This window comes from Alnus glutinosa, chromosome 5 (assembly GCF_958979055.1).
Source record: "Alnus glutinosa chromosome 5, dhAlnGlut1.1, whole genome shotgun sequence".
In the NCBI taxonomy this organism is placed as follows: Eukaryota; Viridiplantae; Streptophyta; class Magnoliopsida; order Fagales; family Betulaceae; genus Alnus; species Alnus glutinosa.
Window position 1 is genome coordinate 16263100 of NC_084890.1, and position 12241 is coordinate 16275340.

The window sequence follows — 12241 nt, forward strand, 5'->3', positions numbered from 1 at the left end:
TTATCCCATCATGACACGGGCTACCATGTCATCCTTTGGCAGAACCGCGTGCATTCGGGCATGTCACTTGACCGTCCGGTCGTCTGAATCACACCCGTCCGGATGCAAGAGAATACCGTTCGGACACTTCTCATTGAAAATCTGAAACTTGAGGAAAACTTGCAGAAAAATATATTTTCCAAAAAATAGCTTCAGAACACGCATGTATAATCAACTGATAAAACAGTCAAATAGCATTTCAAAAATATGCAAAGACATAATTGAGAGTTAAGAGTTCAATTAGCACAAATTTTGCTGCAAATAGAAATTTTAAATAGATTACTCAACTTATGCAATGCGCGTGTGTGCGAAGACTTTCTCAATAAGGTATGTAGTTCACTAAGATGACTTAAAGCAACTGAATTTTCTAAACAAGAGAGAAAATCAATGATAAATCAGTCAAAAGTCAAACCTTATTTTACTAGGGCCTAGCCACCCTCATCTGATACACTCCCCCTAAAATGTAACACTTTTCTTTTACTTAATCATTTAATGACCGTCTATTTCCGCAATGATTTGGTCACCAACTTTTTCTATAGGGACAAGTTCAAGAACAAATTTATAGCACAATAAGTAGTGGATCTTTTTACTTATCCATATTTATTGATTTTTGAATGCTTTTTATCACTTGGTGCTGCAACCTAGAAAGAATGCCAGAATTTTTGGTCCTAGATTCAACTAGCGAGTTGGTCAATTTGACCATCTTAGCAAAAAAAAAATCACTCTTATCAGAATTTCTAGAAGGTAAAAGTCAAAGAGAAAAAAATGTACCTTAGGGAAGCCTTCGATAGTGCACAAAATCATCGCATGAGAAAAGTAACTATCTAGCATTAAGATGCACAGGAAAACTTAGCAGATATCAGACATAAACTCTCAATCATATCTAAGCATATTCAATCAATGCACAATGAACTGAGTTATCAGGCAAAAATACATACAATATCTGCGAAGTTATTTAAAAGAAAGAATAAAAATCTGCATCGTCTACCCCAATTTTTATTTTAATGGAAAACAACAAAAACATGCTTCAACGGTAAAGAAAATAAAACTAAACCTAGCATGTGTGGCAAGAACAAACCTGTCCTCCAGGAGAAATGATCAAAATTACCAATACAGAAAAACAGCCGCCCCACATGTTTTTTCTGTCATCCCCAAATAGTACCTGCAATATTTTCTCAAAAACAACAAGAGAAATAGGGGAAAAAAATAATGATGGTTCAAGGCTTGCAAAGTAAATAAAGACATGTCAGGTAGAGAATAATGCAATGCAATCAAATCTGATGCTCTAGGATTATGAACCAAATCCTAGGCATATGTACTCTCACCAACTAGGTGAGTCCATTCCCCCTCAAGGAGTGAATGTCTTCCTCCTTTTTGACCCATGCCTACCTTTCCTGTGGTGGTTGTTGACAGGACTTATAGCGCCCCAGATTTTAAGTCATATAATAAAATGTCTTCAATTAGAATTTAAGACTGAATAAAATTGACAAGTCTAGAATTGACGTTCAATCCACAAGACTCAACACTCGAACGGCTTAATATTGTAGGAAACAGTATTCACATCCAGCAGTTAATAAAATACATGGCTTTAAACACAATATTATTATCCCCGATAAATAATAAGGAATATATGAATATTTATAAAAATAAATATTCATTAGTCTTATTATTTATAAACCATGATTTTATAAATAAAGAATAATATTATTAAACTCTAATAATATTACAGGATTAATAAATAGACAGACTGAATTATTCAATGGACTAATTGATTTAATAATATTGATGAATAAAATTATTGTGTAATATATATATATATATATTTGGTGTTATAATATTATTAAGATAATAATATTTGCAATGAAATGAACTAGACTCAAAACGGACTTATATTATAATGAGTTAGATTAAAATGGTAAAATTTTGATGTGAAAATATCTATGGTAAAAATGTAATTAGTAAGTTCTAAAGAAATATCTATAAATTAACTCAGGTTAAATTAACTAAAATAAAACTTAACTATTGGTCAATCATAATATCTCAGGATATTTTATCATTAACTCAGATTAATCTAACTGAGATAAAAACTAACCCTGAGTTACAAAATATCTATTGATATTTTATTAAACTTAATGACTAAGCTTTAGTGAAATAATATCTTAATTCTATATAATCCGAACCACTCTCTGTTCAGTAATTCTCACACTTGGCTCCTCCTTTTTATTTCTTCTTTTTCCTTTTCTTTCTTCTTTACTTTTCACTTCGTTTTTGTTCTTGTTTGCCCGAGAGACACAGAGAGAGTCAAGAGGGAGAGAGAAATCAGAGAGAGAGAGAGAAAGAGGCTAAGAAGAGTGGATCCGTGAGGAGAGACCCGAGAACCCGTGACCTGATCATCGGTGGCCGATCCTCCATGAGCCGATTTTTGGTGGTTCAACAACGGGTTGAGGCAGTGGCGAAGTCCGGTGGTCGGAGGATGCAAAATCCGACGAGGCAGAGCCGACTCCTAATGGCTTGAAGGCTGGTTTTCCGGCGAGTTTTTCAGCGAAATTATAGACGATTTCCGGTGGATTTTCTAGGAAAAATCCTCTAGGTAATTTCTGGTTAATTTCTAGTTGTTATTTTGTTGATTATGTGTTGATTGAAAAATGGACTATTGTGGTTCTTGTTTGTTGTCTATTCGGTTGGGTTCTGTATGGCTGATTGTGATAATGAGTTTTCTAATTTAGTATTTGTTGAACCATGATTATGTGTTTGATGTTTTCTGATTTGGGGATTATTGTAGTTTTGAATTTTTGAAACCCCTGTTTTGATGGTGGCCGATTGTTGATGAATTTCAGTGGGCTTGTGTGTGTTGTTCCGGCCAGTGGATTGTTTTGTGTGTTTTGGCCGAGAAATGTTTCAAGTGTGTTGATGATTTTTGGCCATTCCACCATGACTGAATCTAACCGAATGTTCCCTGTTTTAATAGTTTTTCCTGATTTGTGATTGTTTTGTGTTGTTAGTTTTGATGAGATTCTTGGTTAAAGAGCTCATTGGGTATTATGCTATTAAGACCATGTATTAAAGGCAGATTAGGTATTAAGTTCTTAATCTTTTAATGTTTATAGTTTTAGTGGATTTATTAAGTTTTGGCCATGTACTTTATTTTGGATTTACTAATTTTGAATGAGAGTGAGGTTGTTTTCAAAACTAGTAAAACATGACTATACGATATATTTGTGTTTTATTAACTGAATTAGAAATGATTTTTAAGATGGGATTTCCCTATGTTGGTTGTTTGATGTTTTGGGTATTCTAGGAATTATAAATAATGTTGGTTGTTGTTTGGTTAAACCCGTATGGGCATGTTTCCTGTTTTGGCTAAAGTTAAGTGTATTATGGATTATGTTAACTTTTGGAGCTAGAATTATCCCCTGTTTTTAACTTAATGATTATGAAAATTGGGTATACTGTTTTGCGGTGATTTCTTTAATATTATGTTGGTTGAAATAATTGTTAGTTTTAATATGTTTTAAAATAGATGTTTTTGTTAGAAATGTTGGTATTTTTACAGAAAATGGGTTTAGGTATTATTGTTGAAAAATAATATTGGGACTTAACCATGTTATGTTAAGTGTTAGTAAATGTAAATGATTTTCCAATTAATAGATAATTGTTTCTATGTATGTATATATGTGTGATTAAGTTCATGTTTAGGCATGAATTTCTGAAAGTAATGATATTGACCTTGTATGCACATATATATGTATTTGATGCAGATGATGAACTGAGACTGCACAAAAGGACTATGAGTATAAAATACTTATTGTGGGTAGGACTGATTTCAATAGTGTTATGTTTATGTTTTATTTTAATTGGATGCGTGTGAATGATTATTGCATACTGTGAATAATAATCCTATTAATATTGGGAGTAACGTCTCCCAAAGGTTCAGGATAGGAATAGTGCCTGAACCGAAAACCATAATAATCATATTGGTTGGAACGGCTCTCAAAGTACTAGAGGAGGGAGGTCTCTGATAGTATGAAAATATGTTAATAAAAAGTAATATAGGGGAAACGGCCCGGAGGATAGCCACTAATCGAGAAACGGCCCATGCGAGTGGAGTGAAAGAACTAAATTGAACTGCTTAAGACTCTGCATATAAAACTGTCATCCCATTATTATGTTATCTCTTTCCTTAAATAAAGCATAATACGTTATATTGTTGAATGACGGTTAACTCACTTATGGAAATATGGGGTTGTGGTAATAACCACCATCTCATAGATGATTGCGCAGGTTTTGAAGATTATGAATTGGATTAACTGCTAGCTTAAGAGTTATAAAGCTAATGTAGTTCGGTTCCATTACTTTGTAATTATTAATGTTTGTGCTATTTTATATGTAATATGTTTAGGGATTTACTTGTATGTAGTAAGTTTCCATGTATGCTTTCGTGTCATACATGACACGTGTTTCATTGTAATCATTGTAAATGACTTTTAATGAATGTCTATAGGAGTTTCAGTCAACTTTATGTATTGTGTTATGATTCCCAAGTCTTTATGTAAAAATTATATTCCACTGCTATTTTTATAACTCAGATGACGTCATAACGTCAGGGGTAAAATCAAAATTTTCACTTACGCCTTTTTACAAAAGGCGGGTCATTATAGGACTTCATCTGGTGATCCATCCACCATATCATACTCTACATCCATATAGGCAACTCCCTATAGAATTGATCATCCTCAAGCTTCTACAGCTTCTTCATGTAGTGCCTTGATTTGTTAGTCTTGGGTTTGCCATTCTGATTGGCAGGAACAAATCGTTGCTTATGCCAGTGATGCTGAGGAGCCTGATGCCGGGCAGCCTGATGCCATGAAGCCTGATACTGGGGAGCCTGATGCTGGGCCAAAGGTCTAGTGCTGAATGTAGCTTATCTTGGCAACTCTTTCTTGACCTGTGATCTCTGAGCTTTGAGAAGGGAGCACTGGGGTCGAATGTGACCGTTTAAACCACAGTGGTGGCATATAGGAGGCCGTCTAATTGTAGGGAGCTACTGAGTGGCCTTTGCAGTAGTTGGAATATCTCCACCAATAACTTCATTTCGTTTATCCATGACGGTGGTTGGAGGCTTAAGGACTGTGGGCTTGACAAATAAAGTCCTAGAAGTAGAGGGGATATCAGAGGGAGAAGCTACATACTCGAGTCCGGTCTTGTCTGTTAGGCTTTTTTGGATTGACAGCATATGGGTTAGCTTCTCATCAATGACCCTCTCCAACTGTAGCTGTGTTTTCAGTCACTTCTTCTCTAGATCCTGTATCTTGAGCAGCAAGGAACTCTTCTCAGTCAGTAAACTATTCAGCTCATGGATGTGCTGCTAGCGAGTCTCTCTCAACTTCTCGAACTCTGCATAGAGGATTTTATAGACCCCTTTGAGTTCTTCCCCATCTTCATCACTGTGCTCAGAGTAGTAGAATTGAGAATCCTCTTAGACTTCATGTGGAGCCACAAAGGCTAGAAATTTATTTTGAGCAAGAGTTTCTTCTTCTTCGGACTCATCACTGAGAGTCGCATTGTAGGCCTTCCCTTTACTCTGCTTGAGATTTCCACAATCAGCCAGTACATGCCCAAAGCCTGAGCATTCAAAATATCTGGGGCCTTCTTCAATCTTTCAGAGAATTTCCTCTTGAATTTATCATTCTTCATTAATCTCCCTTAATTTTTGGCCAGCATTACCACAGCATCTTCTTCATTATCAAAGTCTTCTTTAGATGAGACTCTCGCCTTTTTCTTGGATGCCTTGTGGGCAATAGTCTTGACCTTCTTGACTAGAGGCAGGGAAAGATCATATGTTTGTAGAGATCCCACCAACTCTTCAATCTTCATTTCTTCTAGATCCTTACTTTCTTCAATGGTAGTTACCTTAATTCTAAAATACTCAAGCAAAGATCTTAGAATTTTTTGGATGAGCTTTACATCCTAGACGGTCTTCCCGAGACTCACCATCGAATTTTTCAGGTCGCTCATCTTAGTATAAAACTCTCAGAATGTCTCATCTTCAAGAATCTTAATTTCTTCAAATCTAGACATAAACATTTGGAGTTTGGCAGATTTAACAAGTTTTGTGCCCTCATATGTTGTTTCTAAAATTTGCCATGCTTCTTAAGCAATTTCACAGTTTAAAATTTTTGCAAATTCAGACGGTGAAATAACTTGACAAAGAGCATGGAGGGCTTTATCGTTAGCAAGTTGTGCATTTCTTGCAGGAACTAGTTCCAAAGTTGTATCATTTGGCTTAGTCCAACCAGTTTCAACAATTTGCCAACAATCAATAGATTTTAAAAAGAAATGCATGCGAGCTTTCCAATAGCCATAGTTCGTACCATCAAAGGCAGGAACAATATTAAGATTTTGAGACATAGCAAAATAAAATAGAAGTCAAAAAGGAAAACACACAAGAATCAAATCTAAATAGAGTGTACCAAGCTCTGATACCAATTGAAAAATAGATGATTTCTAATTTAACTGTGTGTGTCTGCAACATGTAACAAAATAATGTAAATGCGGAATTTAAATAACACAATTATTTTGTTAACAAAGTAGAAACTCAATTAAGAGAAAAACCATTTCGGGGCAACCAAACCCAGGAAATCCACTATCAAAAGACAAAGCTAGTACATAGACAGTAACACTCACATACCCGATGCAGCGATCGTATCTAGTACTCTGATACATAATCCAACGTTAACGTCTCCCAACCAAGTCTCCTACTTGAAGGGATCTTCTATGGATTCTTTTATCTTTGGGCTCCTCCCAAATATAGACTTCAATAAACGAGCACAGCAATAGTACAATGGCAACGACTTGAGAGCTAACGGTTCAACACAATATCTCATAAAATATACTCTCTAAGCTCTAAAGAATTCAATACCGAATTTTGTAAAGAATACATGCCTAGAGGGCCTCTATTTATAGGCACAGCAGACCAAAATCGAGTTTGGAACAGATTTCTCTAGGCGGCGTCCAGACTGTAGCTGAAAGCGTCCAGACAATTGCGCAACTAGCTTTCCATAACACGCTTGACACAATACCATATCAAGGCCACGTCCGAAAGATGTTGCCCTAGCGTCCAAACGGTTGCACTTCTACTGCACACAATTTCCATAATAAGGACTGGCGTCCGGACAGTGTTGCCCTGACATCTGGATGGTTGCAATTCTTCTCCATGTCTTGCCTTATCAAGGATAAGGTCCGGACGGTGTAGACCTAACGTCCGAACGTATGCAACTGTCTTCCCATATCTGTGTCTGCAAAGGAAATCATTTTACTTGTCGAACACTGAATTGGGTCCAAACGGTATTACGACGTCGTACGGATGGATGCACTACCTAGATATCCAAGAGCCTCCATCTGTCGACCTAGATAAAAGAAAGGAAGGAATTGGTGGGGAAATTCTGGTTAATGCAAAGGCTCCTCAAAAGCTTCTCCTCACTAGAAGATCTCCTATATGCCACCACTGTGGTCTAAAAGGGCACATCCGACCCAAGTACTCCCTTCTCAAAGTTTAGAGATCAAAGGTTGAGAAAGAGTTGCCAAGACAAGCTACATTCGACACTAGACCTATGGCCTGGCATCAGGCTCCCCAGTATCAGGACCCACCGCATTAGGATTTTCAGCATCAACAACATCAGCAGCAATTTGTTCCTGCCAATCAGAATTGCAAACCCAAGAAAAACAAATCAAGGCACTACATAAATAAGCCGCAGAAGCTTGAGGATGATTAATTCTATAGGGAGCTGCCTATGTGGATGCAGAGTATGATACGGTGGATGGATCACCAAATGAATGCCTATCAACAACCACCACCAAGAAGGCAGGCATGGGTCAGAATTGATTAAGCCTTTCACCCCTTGAGGGGGAATAGACACACCTAGATAGTGAGGTTACATATGCCTAGGATTTGGTTCCTAATCCTAGAGTATCAAGTGTGATTGCATTGCATTGTTTTCTTTGACATATTTTTGCTTGCTTTGCAATCTAAGAACCATTATTATTTTTCCCCACTATTTCTCTTATTGTTCTTGAGAAAATTCTGCAGGTACTATTTGGGGATGACAGAAAAAGCACGTCAGGTGGCTGCTTTTCTGTATTGATAATTTGATTCTTTCTCCTTGAGGATAGGTTTGATTGTGCCACACATGTTAGGTTTAATTTTGTTTCTGAAAAATTAAAATGACTTTTAATATAAACAAGTGTGTGTGGAAAAATGTGTGCAACAAAATATCAAAATGCAGAATTAAAGGAGACAGATATTTTGTTAACGAAGTGGAAACTCAGTCAAGAGAAAAATCACTCTGGGGCAGACAAACCCAGGATATCTACTATTCAAAAGACAAGACTAGTTACAAAGTAGTAGCACTCACATAACCTTATGTAATGGTCGTACCTTGAACTCTAATGCGTAACCCAACACGAACGCCTTCCAACCAAGTCTCCTACTTGAAGGGGTCTTCAATGGAATCCTTTACCCTAGGGCCAACCTCTAAAATAGACTTCAGATCAATGCAGTAACAACACATGTTGACAACGGCAACGGCTTGAGAGAGATTAACTCAGCACAATAACTCTAAAATATAACTCTCTAAGCACTAAGGAATTCAATACCGAATTCTTGCAGTTCTCAAGCCTAGGGACCTCTATTTATAGGCTACAGGTTCAAATGAGTGTCTGGCTTGATAAACCTAGGCTTCGTCCGGACGGTAGACATAAGGCGTTCGAACAGACAACTGTGCGATCGGCTTTCTAAAATTTCGCTGAAATTCTTTCCTGATTTGAGCCGCGTCCGGACGGTGTTGCCTTGTCGTCTAGATGGTCGCACCATAGCTGCACGCAATTTTCATATTAATGCTTCGTGCATCTGGACCATAGGGATGATCATCCGGACGGTTGATCTGATGCACGCAATTTCCATATATATAGCTTGGGCGTCCGGACCATGAAGTCTAAATGCGCTACTTGCCTTATAGATGAGAGCGTCCAGATGGGAATCCACATCATTCGAACGTTTACAGCGATCTTTCCATATCTGTGTTTTTGGAAAGAAATCCCACAGCTGATCGAACACTAAGTGGCGTCGAAACATGCTGCTGAAACGTCCGGATGGATACAAGCTAGAGCAGTTCGAAGCTTCTCAACACAGAGGAAGGTCCAGACGAAAATTTCTCATCATCCGGACGGATGATGCTTTGGATAGTTGGGCGTCTGGACGGTATATCACGTCGTCCGGACGGTTGCAAAGGATCTGATTTCTCTTACTTGTAGATTGTGCAGAATCTTCTAGAAGACCACTGAATAGCTAAATCCCTGTTTAAATGCATCATTACATAGAAGTGATTTTGTCCAACAGAATGCAACCAATTACAGACTAACAGTTTCTTTACCTTTGAAGCATGTTTTTATTGTTTTTTTTTTCAAAAAAAAAAAAAAAAAAAAAAAAAAAAAAAAAAAAAAAAAAAAAAAATTGGGGAAGAAGATGCAAAATTTTATTTTTTTCTTTTAATAGCTTTTCAGATATTGCGTGTTTTTGCCTGATATCTTAGTTCATTGTGCATTGATTGCCTATGCTTGTATATAATTGAGAGTCTATGCCTGATATCTGCTAAGTTTTCCTGTGCATGTTAATGCTAGATAGTTACTTTTCTCATGCAATGATTTTCTCAAATTGACCAACTCGCTAGCTGAACCTAAAACCTATAAATTTTGACATTCTTTTTAGGTTATAGCACCAAGTGATAAAAAGCATTAAAAATCAATAAATATGGATAAATAAAAAGATCCACTGCTTATTGTGCTATAAATCTGTTCTTAAACTTGTCCCTAAAGAAACAGTCAGTGACCAAATCATTGCTAAAATTGACAGTCACTAAAGGACTAAGCAAAAGAAAAAGTGTTGCAGCTTAGAGGGAGTGTATCAGATGAAAGTGGCTAGGCCCTAGTAAAATAAGGTTTGACTTTTGACTGATCTATCATTAATTTTCTCTCTTACTTAGAAAATTTAGTTGGTTTAAGCCATATTAGTGAACTTCATAGCTTATTGAGAAAGTCTTCACACATACACGCATTGCATGAGTCGAGTAATCTATTTAAAATTTCTATCTATAGGGAAATTTATGCTAATTGAACTCTTAACTCTCAATTATATCTTTGCATATTTTTGAAATGCTATTTGACTGTTTTATAAGTTGATTATACATGCATGTTCTAAAGCAAACTTTAGGGAACATAATTTTTCTGCAAATTTTCCTTCAGTTTTTGTTTTTCAGTGTGAAGCATCCGGACAGTATTCTCTTGAGTCTAGACGAGTGCAGATCAGACGACGGACGGTCAAGTGGCACGTCCGGACGCGCGTGATTCTGCCAAGTGCTGATCTGGTAGTGGACGTCCAAACAGGTAAGTTGCGCGTCCGGACAGGTGCCCTACAGAGTTAAGTATCGCATTTCTCCCTAACCACCACATACCCCACTTCATTCTCTCAATTTTTCTTGAGTTTTTTGTGCATTTTGCTTGCCTTTTCTCATGCTATCTCACAAGTTCTCAACCTATTTTGTCTTTTCCTTCTTTTTTTTTGACTTCATTCCAGGTACCTTGATATTTTTCTTATATTCTTTTCAGTTTTATTAACTGTTAGAATATTATTTTTGTGGAATATGTTTCAGATAAATATTGCATAAATTGTTTGTTTTCTCTGCTGCTGAGATTGAGATTTTTGTTCTGTTAGTTATTTGGACTGTTTTTGGGATATTGATTATGTATGCAATTTTTGGGAAGTCCATTTTACTGCCATCATAATGCCGAAATTTTTTGTGGGACTACAAAAATTTCATTGGTATTATTTTTTTTTTTTTTGCATCTTTGTGGATATTTGTTTTGCAGAACCATGTCTGCAGGCAGTTCTCAGCGCATGGTTCGACCAAGGACAGAAGAAGTTCGAGCTGCCTCCTTAGCAAAAATGGAGAACAGGCAGGCTATTCCAGAGAGGAATGTACTTAGACCAGATGTTATGGTAGTTCCCCTGGATTACATTGTTGAGATCATTCGAGACAATCACTGGGGATATCTTTACAACTGTGCGTGCACAGTATATCCCAGGTTGGTGAGAGAGTTTTATGGGTACCTGGAGGTGATTTAGGATGAGGACCATGGGATCATACTTCAGACTTTAGTTTAAGGGCACGTTATTCAGATTGATCCTTAGGACATCAATGCCATCATTGATGTTCCAGTTCTACCTGTTTTTGCCAGGCCCTTCAACGAGGTAGTAGAGCCTCCTTCATTAGAACAGCTGAGGGATTTCTTTCATGCCCATCCATAGGGCCATGAGCGAGCTCATGCTTTTATTAAGATAGGTGTCTTTTCTCCCCTGTATCGACTACTTGCAAAAATTGTTTTACATAATCTCTGGCCCAGAGCTCGTAGAAGTGAGCTTGTGTTGAAAAAGGCTCAGTTTTGTATGCTTTGTGTATGAGGATGCCCTAATGCTTATGTAAGCACATCCTCAACCTTATTCAAGAGATGAGAGATGAACACTCTATAGGGCTTCCTTTTGCATGCTTGATCACAAAGCTCATTGTTCAGTCTCAGATTGATGTCTCTGTAGAGCCCATGATGAGAATACAGGACTCCCTTAGCAGTTAGACTCTCATAAAGTCCAATGCCTAGCTGAGGTAAAAAGGTCAAGATGAAGCTCATCAACCTCCACCTGTTCAGTTTGAGCTACCTACAGGAGCTTCCTCTTCTCAGACTGCTCCTCAGCCTTCTCATTATGATGTTGGATATGCTCAGATTATGGCTGCATTGAGCTCTATTCAGCGGGAGGTCTATTCTATCAGTACTCGAGTTGAGAAGTGCCAGCTCGATATCCAGGAGTGTCTCAAGCACCATCATCCCGATGAGGATTGATTGTTTTTCTTTTTCATGTTTTGTTGATTTATTTTGAGACATTTTATAGTTTTGGATATTTGTAAAACTTTTATAATTCTGGATTTTATTTACTCTGTTTACCCTTGTCCAACTGAGACATTAAGGGGAAGTAATTTTTTAGTTGGTTTTTTCTATACTCTACTTTTTTTTTACCCTTTGTCCTTTTGAGACAAAAAGGGAGAGTATTTTTTATTTTGGACCGGTAATGTATTTTTAAACCAGTCATATGATTTTT

At 37.1% G+C, this 12241-nt stretch overlaps 1 long non-coding RNA gene across 2 annotated transcripts; it reads left to right on the top strand.

The window, feature by feature from the left end:
- Positions 1–2218: 2218 nt before the first annotated feature.
- LOC133869918 (uncharacterized) lies at positions 2219–4553 on the top strand. 2 transcript variants are annotated; one of them, XR_009900578.1, is made up of 3 exons: positions 2223–2629; positions 3798–3850; positions 4309–4553. It is a non-coding gene; the product is annotated as an uncharacterized LOC133869918 (long non-coding RNA). The 2 variants fall into 2 exon arrangements; XR_009900577.1 differs by lacking the exon at positions 3798–3850 and having other exon boundaries at positions 2219–2629.
- Positions 4554–12241: the final 7688 nt, after the last annotated feature.